The 13,735-nt window shown below is 41.0% G+C and overlaps 1 protein-coding gene and 1 long non-coding RNA gene across 24 annotated transcripts in view; both read left to right on the forward strand.

Annotated features, from left to right (window-relative positions):
- LOC110185344 (aminopeptidase Q) overlaps positions 1-13,735 on the forward strand; it is a 280,831-nt gene that overhangs the window by 239,561 nt on the left and 27,535 nt on the right. The gene's annotated exons all lie outside the window — the stretch shown is intronic.
- On the forward strand, positions 8,783-10,119 carry LOC147644472 (uncharacterized). Its single transcript, XR_015270452.1, has 2 exons — positions 8,783-8,905; positions 9,784-10,119. It is a non-coding gene; the product is annotated as an uncharacterized LOC147644472 (long non-coding RNA).

Consider the following 13,735-nt stretch of genomic DNA (forward strand, 5'->3'; position numbering starts at 1 on the left):
TGGACTTGACCGTAAAACAGGGTCTTAAAGCTCTTGACGCCTGCCTCCCACAGGCCTCCCATGTGGGCGCCTCCCGGAGGAATGAAATGCCAAAGAAACTGTTGATGGCAATAGGCGCTAATCACAGTCCCTTTCAGGCATTGGAGAAAATCACGAGAGATGAGGGCAGCCGCTCCTACAAAGGTCCTTCCGTTGTCCGATTGAACTTGGCGGGGCCATCTTCTACGGGACACGAAACGGGCGAAAGCAGCTAGAAATTTTTCCGTCGTAAGGTCGGACGTAGGCTCTAAATGGATGGCCTTAGTGGCGAAGCACACGAACACTAGAACATACCCCTTTGTAATCAGACAGGCTCGGCCCGTGTAGTTCTTGATGTCAAAAGGGCCGGCGTAGTCCATACCAGTGTAGGTGAAGGGACGAGAGAACGACGTCCTCTCCTTAGGCAACTCTTCCATGAGTTGCGTCTGCATCTTCTTCTTGTGGATGACACACACCTTGCACGAATAGATGACCGATTTGACCAAATTCCTCACCCTCGGAATCCAGAATTTGGAACGGATCAGACGGATTGTCAGATGATTACCGCCGTGTAGCGTTATGCGATGCGTAAAGTGGACAAGAAGGCGAGACCGGCAGTTGGCAGTTGTACGGGAGGATTATACGGTGCCGCTCGTCATATTGGAGAATGTCAGAGGCCGTGACCCGTCCGCAGGCTCTCATGAGCCCCTGCGAATCAAGAAACGGGTTCAAATTTAGCATGGGACTGGCTGCTGGTGGTGGACGCTTTTGGCTTAAGCAGTTAATCTCGGAGGAACAAACGTGGCGTTGCGAGGCAGCCACCAGGAGACGTTCGGCTGCCGCAATTTCAGTGGCGGTCAGGGGATCATCAGGTGGAATCTCGCTCCTCTGAGTGCGCTGAAAGAAGCGATGGACATAGGCGAGGACCCGCAACGCCTTGTCGAGTGTGGAGAACCACTCCAGAATATCTTTTGGGGAGCCTTCACGGCGTGGACCTTAACGGCTCGCTTCTCGAGCTAAGTCACGGGAGAACCACTGCCTTGAGTGGGCCACTCGCAGCGAGGCCTCTGCATCCAGGCGGGACCGTGCCACCACAACTGAATGGCCGCGAGGTTTTGGAGCGTTACCCCCCGGCTAGCGAGATCTGCCAGGTTCTGATCGGAGCGAACATGTGCCCATCTCTCCACCGCGGTCAGCTGGGTAATCTTCGTTACTCGGTTGGCCACGAACGTTGTCCAGTGACACGCTGGTTTGTGCAACCAGGATAACAATAAGGCCACGCACAACTCCCGCCAAGGGAGTGACACCGCGCTGATTGGGGACACTTGCGTCCTTGCCGTTAGCAAGTTCGTCATGACCGTGGACCCAACCTCCATGCGGACATAAATGGCGGCGCCGTACGCCTTTTCCGGAGCGGCGCAGAACCCATGGTGCTCGATGTTCAGATGTGGTCGAAACGCGACCCATCGAGGAATGCGGACTTGTTCGAGCGCAGATGGTTCCCTATGAACTCAACCTATCGTTGAGAGAGACCTTGAGGAGGACGTCATTCCACCCTAATGCCTGGACCCAAATGTTCTGCATGAGCATCTTCGCCCGCACAATAAAGGGGGCGAGCCAACCCGCTTGATCGAATAACTTGGCAATCTGGGATAGGACCTGGCGCTTCGTGAATGACGATCCCCTGGTCAATTTCAAGATTCCAATTCCGATTCCATCGTATTCCAAGAGTCTTGGCTGTGCTTTAAGCCTCTATTTCAAGGAAGTCGGCCCGGAGGAGATGGTCGCTCGGAATGTCGGTCAGAACCGCCTTGCAATTGGAAGTCAATTTTCTGAGTGGGAACCCTGCCGAACCCAGAGACCCCTCCAGCTCGCGGACTGCCTTCTGCGCTTAAATTTTGAAGTCTGGCCCCGTTAGAACGTCGTCGACATATATAAATTGTCGGATAGTTTGACTAGCCTGCGGATACCTCGACTCTTCGTCGTCGGTGAACTGTTGCAGAGCACGAATCGCAAGGTGACGGTTTTTAGCTCGTAGTCGCGGACTTCCCCATCGGAATTGCGAAATAGGATACGTTGGAGACAGGTAAATTTAAGGTTTACCCAAATCTGCCGATACATCTCGATCTCAGCGTTGAATACAAACTTAAAGTACCACCACTTTAGAATCTGAATGGTCAGGTCGGACTGCTGGACCGGGCCTGCATAAAGAATGTCATTCAGTCTGGTTCCGTTTGCGAAAGGGCTGGTCGCGTAAAATACTACCCGGACCATGGTGGTCGTCCTTTCGGGCTTGAACACCGCATAGTGCGGAAGATAGTAGGATGCTGAATGGAGAATTGGAGAAACTTCGGTTATGTGACCCAAGTCAAAGTATTCTTGAATCACTGCGTCATACCGGGCTTTTAAGGCGCTGCTCATTACGTTGGAACTGGGCCAGGGCGAGCGATCGTGAAGAAGCTAGTTCGGAACCCAGGTACTCGGGGTCGCGCAGGTGGAGCGTCACGTCCCTCAGGGTAGTCTGGACAAAATTGCGCTCACAGACTTCATTGGCTGCCGGGACGTTACTTGTCGGACCTTCCTCCACCTCCCAGAATTCCGTGAGGAGCTGATCCAGCGACTGGTCGTGGCCACAAGGCACTCGTGTGGAGAAGACACTCACACTGCGGGGAGTGGCAAGAGACAGAGGGCCTGTCAGCAACCATCCGAAAATAGTCTCCTGTCCGAAAAGCGACCCGCAGTTGTTAGTTTTGGAGTTGCCAAGAAGGAAAGACGGAAGCATATCGGCTCTATCAATACATCAATCAAGTGGGCGCGGGTTGGTGCGTCGATGAGGGACTTGAAGCGGTTGAGAAGGGGTTACCGCGGTGTAAAAGAGTGTGATGCCGGCTATGGCAGGTGGAGCAGCTGTGGGCACTCGTGCAGTCCCGTTGCTGATACACTCGTGCAAAACAGTTTAGGCAAAGCTGCTTCCTCTTAATGTAGTCGGAGCGACCATTTACATCCATTTCGAGAAAACGTGGACATAAGCGAGCAGGGTGATTCCCGCCGAAACAGAGATCACACCCCTTGGGGGCAGGAACAGCTCGGGTCTCGTACTAATTGAGCCTGAAAATTGGGGCGCTCGTTGGCAACACACCAGGAATAAACGGAATAACAGTAGCTGTACTTTGACTCCAGCACTGTCGAGGTGGCCTTGCCTTCGTTGGACGTGGAGAGCAGTTCGAAGCAGCTCCCACAGGGGCCGGATTTAGTCCCTATGGACTTGACACATGAAAGGGGAGAATTTTTCAGTCTGGAGTGTGGATATTCGCTTCGAATATACTGACACAGTCAGTTGTGGTAATAAACCGGTTGAGAGCGACTTCTATCTCATTTTGCGCCATTTTAACAACTGACCGAGTTAGTCTAGGCGAGGAACCTGGTAGTGGAGGTACTGAGCTTAGATACGTATTTAATGTTAATTATTGTGATGGGGCTTTAATCTCGGGGCAGGTGTTTAATTGTTCCATGCCGAAGAGCTGGACTTAAAAGTTCGGTTCTTGGTCGCGGAGGAATGCTCGCTGTGTGTATGCCGACGGTGAGCGGTGCCTATATGATGGCCAACAAATTAAGCGGCAACAGCAACACCCACGGCCTCTGCAGCGGCGAAGTGGATACAAAAATAAATAAACATCGTTTGGTTTTTGTTGTGTTTTGACAGTCTTTGAAAAAAATGTTGTGACCGACTTAATATATAATGAAGCTTTTCATAAGATTGTCGAAATGATTAAATAGCAAGGGTACCACATTTGGTCATGTGCGTTGCTTTTTTGTTTCCGTGTCTATAAGATAAACATATTTTTCGATCTTCAAAGAATGTCCCCAGAAAATGTATTACTATAAACGGATTGAGGACCAGGAGGTGTCATCGATCTATACAGAAACGAAGGAGTATTTTGGAGGGAAAAGACATTACCTGTCGTTTGAAGACGTTCAGTCGTTCAACGGTGCCTGAGTTAGATCATTATACACTTACGGTTCGCACACATAGAGGAAAATATAGAGAAAATACGGCATATTTTACAGTACTACTACGATAAAGGCAAAAAGGCATCTCAAGCCGCTTATAAAATTTGTGCAGTTTATGGTTTCAACGTTTTCGTTGTGGTGTGGAGGTGGTCGAAGATGCACCACGCTCCGGAAGTCGTGTCGTGGAAAATTGCGATAAAATCGCTGAATGGTCGAATAAGATCAGCATATTAGCAGCCGTAGCATTGGTCAAGAGCTGGGCATGAGTCATCAAACCGTAATAAACCATTTAAAAAAGCTTGACCGTATCGATGCATGCGACTCGCCTCTGAATCGCTACAAAATCGAACCATTTTTGAAGCGTATTGTTACTGGTGATGGAAAGTGGATCACTTACGACAACGTAAGGCGCAAACGGTCGTGGTCGAAAATCGGTGAAGCGGCCCAGACGGTGGTCAAGCCTGGATTGACGGCCAGGAAGGCTCTTCTGTGTTTGGTGTGTTGGGTGGTAATCATCCACTATGGACGGCTCCCTTATGGCCAAACGATCAATTCGGAGCTGTACTGCCAACAATCGGACCGCTTGAAGGCAGCACTTATCCTTGATCAACAGAGGCCGAATTGTCTTCCATCAGGACAACGCAAGACCACACTCATCTTTGATGACGCGCCAGAAGCTCCGGGAGCTCGAATGGGAGGTTCTTTTGCATACAACTTATAGTCCGGATCTCGCACCTAGTGATTACCACCTATTTCTGTCCATGGTGAACGCGCTTGGTAGCCTAAAGTTATCCCCAAGAGAGTCCTGCGAAAATTGGCTCTGCCAGTTTTTTGCCCAGAGGGAAGCGAGTTTTTATGAGAGGCATTTTAAAATTCGCATCTCGTTGGGAACGAATAATCCAACAAAACGACGCAAATTTGACATTAATCGCAGTATTTATACCAATTTTATAAACAATTAAAAATTCAAGAAAAATACCGCAAGACTATAGCACATGTCTACTTATACCACATATGTAAAACTATGAATCATCATCGAATCATAACGGCCATCGGACACCACAACTCCGCACAAGTCCGATAATAGAATAACACAAGTCCACAGTAGTAGACCACAAAATTTTATTGTCTAAACATCCTTTCCTATTTGTCGCGTTCACACGCTCAAAGTTCAGACACGCTAACTAACAAAATTATCAAACTTCAAAAGAGCACTTGTATCCAAGAAAGAATCAATTAAGCTCTCTCTTAGGATCTTCGAAAACCACAAAAGCTCGAGACCGAGGCTTGAACGTCAACCTTCCTAGTTCAATAAGATGAGTTCAGTTTGAGACACGAAATTAATTGGTCGGTGTCTTTCAATAAAAAATATGCTGTAATAATTCGGTTTAAATAAAATATAATATTTTTTAAACTTACGAATAACAAAGTATTTAATTGGCGCAGTAGGTAGGACCAAAGATTCCTTTTAGTACGGAACTGGTCAAATTTGAAGATACGCTATACAACGAGCTACCCAGACCAGCGATTTAAAACAGTGATTAAAAAAGTTTGATCCGCTAAAGCATCTACGTGCAAGTAGTATTCTAAACGAAAATCCCGTGCGGTCGGAAACAAAATTCAAATTCGAGTTTTTAATTCTGTGACTTTTTTAATACAACTAAAACTTACAAAGAGAAAAAATGGCAAGCTTCATTTGAATCAGCACTTAAGCCAAATCAAAGAGCTACATTACTACGATGGCACATCGGGAAAGCTATCAGTGTTCATCAACCAAGTCGATCAGTTATTGACCCTCTACCCAACACAAGATGCCCGTCAAGCTCACATCATTTACGGCGCTATCAAGCGAGTGATAGTAGATACTGCATTGGAAGCTATGACTCAAGCAGGAGCAACCTCATGGATGAAGATCCGAGAAGCATTTTCCACTTCATTTAAGGACCACAGACCATACGTGCCGCTGGTGAAACAACTAGAAAAGACGCCATACCCCGGGAGCATTAGTAAGTTCATCCAGATGCTGAAAGTGCAGCATCGTAATATCTTTGATAAGTTCGAACTAGAAAGTAACCCTGTAATTCTGAGTAACTATTCTGATATGTTAAAATGGACTATCAAAACTACAATAAATAAGAAACTACCTGATAGAATGTATCGACACTATCCCAAAGCTAAAACAAGCCACCATGGAACTCGGTCTTTATAATGCAAATCCTGAAGACATTTATTTACAAAAACTTAACGATCATTATCGCAAGAACAAGGGAAACAAAAACCAAAGCAACAATGAAAGATATTACAACCACAGAAATAATACAAGTGCTTACTATTCGTCGACTTATCAGAATTATAATTAAGCCAGTAATAGAAATAGAAATAACCAGCATCGTAATCCAAGCAACCCTAAAAAATTTTGCAATTAAGGGCCCAGTAAACTTAATCAAAATCATAATGATTAAGCCCAATGTAACCATGTCGATATGTATGCAAAAATTGAAACAGAACGTTTGCTGTTCCTCCGATTGAATCAGACGAAACTTCGGTCCGAGGAATATATCCATTTGCGGGATGCTGTGATGAATAACCGTAATACAACCAACGTTGAAAAGCTCACGATTTTGCCATCCTCATACATAGGTAGTCCACGCCACATGCAGGAATATGCTCAAGATGCCATGGCATATGTTCGTTGCTTCGGCCGTCCAGACTTATTTATCACCTTCACATGCAATCCAGCTTGGGACGAGATAGTGCAGCTGTTATTTCCTGGACAATCGTCTAGGGATAGGCATGACATCACAGCCCGTGTTTTCAGACAAAAGCTCAAGTCACTGATGGATTTTATTGTGAAACATGGCGATTCGATGTGCATAAATTCTCCCACAATTATGATTTCCTGTTAGGTCGTCAATATTTAGAAGATACTAAAGCAAAGACTGACTATGAGAAGGAGACTGTAACCTAAGGTTCAAAAACCTATAAATTCAGGTATGAGGAGAAAAAGGGCGAAAACGCATCAACAAGATGCCTTGACCCAATTAAAAAGGATGAGACCTCAATAGCAAAGTGTCTCAGTCCAAAACAAAAAAAAAGGTTAACACCAAAACAAAACAAAAAATGGAGAAGACCGCACCCCTGAAGTGCCTTACTTCTGAAAACAGTAAAGATGCAGAGGATGCAGATGCAATGCAATCCGATCCCACATCCATTGCTGATGAAACAATTAACTTCGCGATCAATAACGAATAACGCGAATGTTACAAGTTTAGACTCGAACATCACAATGTTAATGAAATAGAATGTTTAAAGAAGGTCCTATGCAAATATAGAGGCATTCAGTACAGAGAAGGTGAGAATTTGACTTTCACTAGTATTATTAAGCATGTTATCCTAACTCAGCATAAAGATATGGTTTATCGCAAACCATACAAATACCCCCAGAGCGTTGATCTGGGAGTAAACAAACAAATTATGGAAATGATAGAGCAGGGCATTATCCGAAAATCAAAGTCCCTCTATTGTTCACCTATTTGGGTGGTCCCAAAGAAGGCAGACGCCTCAGGAAAACAAAAATTCAGACTAGTAGTTGACTACAGGAATCTCAATGAAATAACAATAAATGATAAATATCCGATTCCTAGAATGGATGAAATACTTGCCAAATTGGGAAGATGTCACTACTATTGATCTAGCTAAAGGTTTCCATCAAGTTCAGATGGAGGAAAAATCTATTTTCAACCAAACATGGGCACTACGAATATACCCGCATGCCCTTCGGCCTTAAAATGCACCGGCAACTTTTCAGAGATGCATGAACAATTTGTTAGAAGATTTAATCTACAAGTATTGTTTAGTATACTTGGATGATAGTATAATTTACTGCACTTTATTTACACATTATCACTACTAATGGAATTTCACCTAACCCAAACAAAACGAACGCAATCACAAATTTCCCATTACAAAAAACTCCTAAACAAATAAAATCAGTTAAAAAGGAGCGGCATTCGATTCCAAATACAGAGATTACATAGAGTCATTTGAAAAATTAAAGGTACTGATAACTTCAGATCCAATTTTATCTATCCAAATTTTTCAAAACCCTTTTCCCTAACAACTGACACTAGTAATATAGCAACCGGTGCTGTTTTGTCACAAAATCATAAGCTCGCTTGCTACGCTAGCCGAAAGCTGAATGAACGTGCGACAAAATTCGCTTCTATCGAGAAAGAATTATTATTCATAGTTTGGGCAAAGAAATATTTCAGGTCATACATATTTGGAAGGCAGTTTGAAATATTAACCAGTAGTTTATGGTGTTGCTTAACAATATTAAAGAACCCAACATGAAATTGCAAAGGTAGAAAATCAAATTGAATTAATTTTATTACAAAATTAAGTATCTTTCAGGCAAATAAATTTATGTAGCGGATGCTCTTTCCTGCACAGTAATAGAAAAAGCCATGGTTGGCGAAATTGCGGACAGCATGGATGCAACAATGTATAGTACTGCTGAAGATAACTTTAATTACATCTCCATTGCCGAATCACCCTTAAACTATTTCTCTATGCAAATATAGATAGAAAACGGAGAAGCACACACAGTTAGAACAAGTCATTATTTTCATAAATTAAAAATAAAATTCACATGTAAAGATATGACGATCTAGTTAGCCAAAACCCTCATCAAAGAATATTTGTGCACAAAGAAAAGCACTCGTTATTTCCCAGATGACGACGACTTTCTGACATTCCAAAGAGCATATATTGAAATCATAAGCCCTAATTGTTTCACAAAATTGTTGCGATATACTCAGAAGTTAACGGATATTGTGACAAACATATGTAGAATTTAATATTAAAGAACACCCAGGTAAAGAATAAACCATTAATTGGTTTAGAGAAGAATATTACTATCCTGAGAGTCAGAAACTCATTCAGAATATAATCAATGAATAATGAATGCGAAGTTTGCAACATAGCTAAAACTGAACATAGGAATAAGAAACTTTTATTTGAAATGACACCTGAAGTGCTAAGCGCTAGAGAAAAATAGGTGATTGTCTTCTATCTAACAGGGAACCAAACCTTCCTATCTTGCATAGATATCTATTCGAAATTCGCTACCCTAATTGAAGAAAAAAGTAAAGATTGGCTAGAAGCAAAGAGAGTCCCCATGAAGATATTTAATGACATGGGAAAACCGTAAGAATTAAAAGCGGATAAAGATTCAGCTCTTATGTGTATAGCATTGCAAAACTGGCTAAGATCAGAAGGCGCAGATATAACCATCACGACAAGCAAAAATGGTGTATCTGACATAGAAAGGTTTCATAAAACAGTAAATGAGAAGCTCAGAATTATTGGTAGTGAACAAAATAAAAAAGATTGATGTACAAAATTTGAAATGATCCTGTATGTTTATAATCATAAAACAAAGCACAATACCACTAAAAGAACTCCAGCAGATATTTTTCGATACGCAGGAATCCACGATTATAAAGTACAACAAAATAAAATCAACAAAATTGAAAATCTAAATAACAGACATAGTTATGAAGTCGATACAAAATGTAGGCAATCCCCATTAGTCAAAAGTAAGGTGACCAACCCATTTAAAAAAAACAGGTCAGATTAGACAAGTGAACGTTAAACACTTTGAGGAAAGAAATAGAGGCTGGAAAATCGTACATTACAAGTTCAAATTCAAGAAACAAAAGAAGACTAACAAAGTAAATACGATAATTCCAGACCCATCGAAGAAGATTAAGAGATGCCCTGTATTCCCCGTAATGATTATATGTCTGGCAATCATCACTCTCATCACCATAGTCCAAGGCAGTAGAAGGCATAGAAGTAAACACAATTAGTGCTAAAAATGGATACCTATTATTCCAAACAGGAGTTACGGAGATACCCACAAGTTACGAATATCACTACTTAAGCATAAACATAACTAAGACCATACAAATGTTTGAGAATTTATTGGAGAGGCGACATATTTTCCCGAAGTAATCCAAATTGATTACTTGGCCGAAAAACTAGAAACGCAAATAAATGGTTTGAGAATAATGAAGAGAAACAAACGAGGTCTGGTAAATATTGTAGGAACAGCGTACAAATATTTATTCGACACCCTAGATCAGGATGACAGAGATGAGTTAGAAGAAATCAATAATTGGTCAGTACATATTTTCATAATCAGCATCACCCGAATCGATCAAAACATGTCCGTCTGTGCTTCGGCAAGTTTTAAAGCTATCTGAATAAAATTTTGCAGTTAAAGTATATATACTCATCACTCATCACTCAATGTATTTATACTCTCACTCGTATATATGTGAGTAAGCCGGATCGGACGTTTATATTATTTACATGCCATTCAAAACGATCAGAAACTTTTTAGAAAAAAATATACCGTTCCAGTTTTCAGCAGATTTTAATATAATTTCGTAATTTGGAGTTTGTCGTCATAATTTATGTTAGACCAATGTCTCCAAATCGAGAACAGGCTGTGGCTTGATCTAGTCATAGTGATTTTCAATAATGTTTTTCGAATTTAACTTCCAGGTCAGGCACCCTTAAATTTATAGCACTTTAAATCTAGTTTTAAGCATGAATTTTTTGCAAAGATCTATTGATTAACGGTATACGTCACAAGTCAGAGATATTATCTTTTTAATGCGCTTTTATTAGTTCGGTATGTATGTAACGGAATATTTGAACACTATTTTCAAGGGTTTCCAAATATCTGATAAGCTTGAACTTATACTTCTCAAGGACCGATAACAATGCAATAATTTGACAAAAAATTTACATTATCCTGATTAGGATCGTCAGGATTGATAACTTCTTTTTTTATAGATTCTCCGTAAAAGAGTAACAGAGACAGAGCTAGCGCGCGATCTGCGCATGCCTGCTGGAAAAGCTTATGTAGCACTTAGTCGTGTAAGAACCTTAGACGGTATTCGCATTGAAGAACTTGATTGGTGAAAGTTAACAGGAAAAACCCGGTGCGACAAAGAGGCATTAAATGAAATAATGAGATTATGAAATAGTTCGTAAGATATTTCATAATTACATGTCCGAAAAATTGATTGTTGATAAATCGAACTAAAAGACGAAAAATAACTGATAGCTTAGAAAATTAAAAAAAACACGCGTTTATAGGTACTCACACTAAGAAATAGAAAATAAATAATAGTTTAAAAAAAAACTAATAAAACATGCTTTTATAAATAACCAAACTAAAAAGAAGAAAATAATTTATAATTACAAACAAAATTATTAAATTCAGAGCAATAGTATATAATTATAAACAAGATCACTAAATTCAGAGTTAAAAGAACGTCAGCGGAAGCAATGACGGCGGCAGAGACGGTGAGAGCGATGAAGCAACAATCATCCTTTATAAACGATTATTAAGCTTAAGCAAATTCAGTTCTTAATCAAACTCAAATCAATAAGATTATTTTCTTAATTAAAAAAAAAAACTAATAATCTTTAACTGGCTCCCTAACAGGGACCTGGTTCATATCCTCGAAAGGTGCAAGTTTCGCGTCTCGCGTCGATCGGTAAAAAAATCCCGACGTTTCGGTAAAAAACCTCCGCCTAATACGTGAAAAGTGAAATCCAAACAACGCGAACCGGAGGAGTAAAAAAACTGTCGCTACCCCTATTTTAATGGACTTGGACCTAAAGGAAAGACCAGGCCATTAATTATTGCCTTGATCCCTTTAGTACCCGTTCGGAGGGAAGAAAAGGAATGATATTACTGAAAAAAAGGTTTTAAGAACACTTGAAAATATAATAACATTGAAAAGAAATTAACACAACTCGCAATTAAGAATTCCCAACAAAAAATAAGAACACAAAATTTGAATTATTTACAAATTATTTAAGATTCTACCTTTGACTTCTGAGTAACTAAAACAAAAATCCTTTATCAATTCTTCATAAATATCACCATAGACGAAATATGATCAATAAAGTCAAGGTTTGGGTCCAAGCGGACGCCCAAATCGTGAACATAATTAATACTTTCCAAAGAGCAGCAGTTCAGCGTTTAAGTAGCAAGCTTAGGAACGACACGAGAGAATGTTATTAGCTTGCATTTCGATCCATTTAAGTTTAATAAGTTTACACGGCACCAAGTTTGAAAATTATTAAGATCTGTTTGTAAATCCGACTGGTAGGCAACGTCATTGTATTGCACGCAAAGCTTGACGTCATCCGCGTACAAAAGCACTCTGGAGTTAGTCAAGACTTTGGGCAGGTCATTTATAAATAATGTAAACAATAAGGGTCCCAAATGGCTTCCTTGCGGGACGCCAGATGTAACCCTTAGAACATTGGATAAATTATTCTTAAAGAGGACCTTTTGCGTCCTGCCATTCAAATAACTTGAGATCCAATTAAGAAGATCAGTTGGAAAACCTATTAAATCGAGTTTTCTGACGAGAAGAGAATGGTTAACAGAGTCAAATGCTTTACTGAAATCAGTATAGATTACATCAGTCTGACAATTATTAGGCAGCCTTTTATAATATAGGAATAGAGCTCCAAGAGATTCTTCGCTTAATAAAACCATGTTGACATGGAGAAATAACCGATCTACAAAGGTGCTGTAAGTGAGGGGTGATAATGTTTTCAAATAATTTAGGGATGGCCGACAACTTAGAGATTACTCTATAATTGCTGGCATCCAATTTGCTAACTTTTTTGTGGAGAGGAATAATAAACGATTCCTTTCAAATAATGGGAAAGTGGGAGGTTTCTAAGGACAGGGTAAACAATTTCAGAAGGGGATAGCACAGGGCGTCGGCACAATACCTGAGCACACAGCCAGGAATTCCGTCGGGACCTGGCGAATAAACTGGCTTGACACGATGAAGATCTAAAAGAAGAGAGCTTTCGTTTAGGCTAGGACAGAAAATTAAGTTTGATTTGGGTATGTTTTAGGAATAGGTCTGGTGTAGATACGAAGAGCTAGAATAGGTTGTTTGAAAAAAATGCGAAAATAGATCGGCTATTGCCTGATCATTATTTGCGGTAGTATTTTCAAATGAAAGCGAGGAAGGATTTGTTTTAGGTTTACGTTTAGTGTTAACGAAATTATAAAACTGTTTTGGGTCCTGTGAGAACTGGGCCCTGCAACGAGTTAAATAGTTTTTATAACACTGCGCGTTCAGCACGGTAAAGTTTGACCGAGCTGATAAATAAGATAAAAGGGCAGATTGAGAACCGGTGATTTTAAATTTAGCATACAGTCTAGATTTTTTATTTTTAAGTCGGCTCAACTCTTTAGTAAACCACGGCGGTTTATTCGAGCTTGGCGGATAATATAACGGAACACATTCAGTAAAAATGAATTCATGGCACTGTAAAAAATATCCACGGCAACTGCCATGTCAGTGCACATGTATAGATCGGACCAATTGAACTGGTTTATAAAATTATTCAGCCGTTAAAAGTTCGTTTTGCGAAAATATAGGACTTTATTGGCTGGACGGTTAGAAATATTCTGTACGTTACACCGTATATCAAGAGTCACATCGAAAGTTGGATGATAGAGATCTTCGGGCTGCGTCAGAGGCGCCACCCTTGCTAAACTGACTCTCGCAGGATCAGAGACGAAGCAAGGATCAAGCAAGCGCTGTAAAGAAGTTTGCACATGGTTGACTTAAGACAGCGAAATGTCAAA

Source organism: Drosophila serrata, unplaced genomic scaffold (assembly GCF_035046125.1).
Source record: "Drosophila serrata isolate PLE 108 unplaced genomic scaffold, ASM3504612v1 contig_171, whole genome shotgun sequence".
Classification (NCBI taxonomy): domain Eukaryota; kingdom Metazoa; phylum Arthropoda; class Insecta; order Diptera; family Drosophilidae; genus Drosophila; species Drosophila serrata.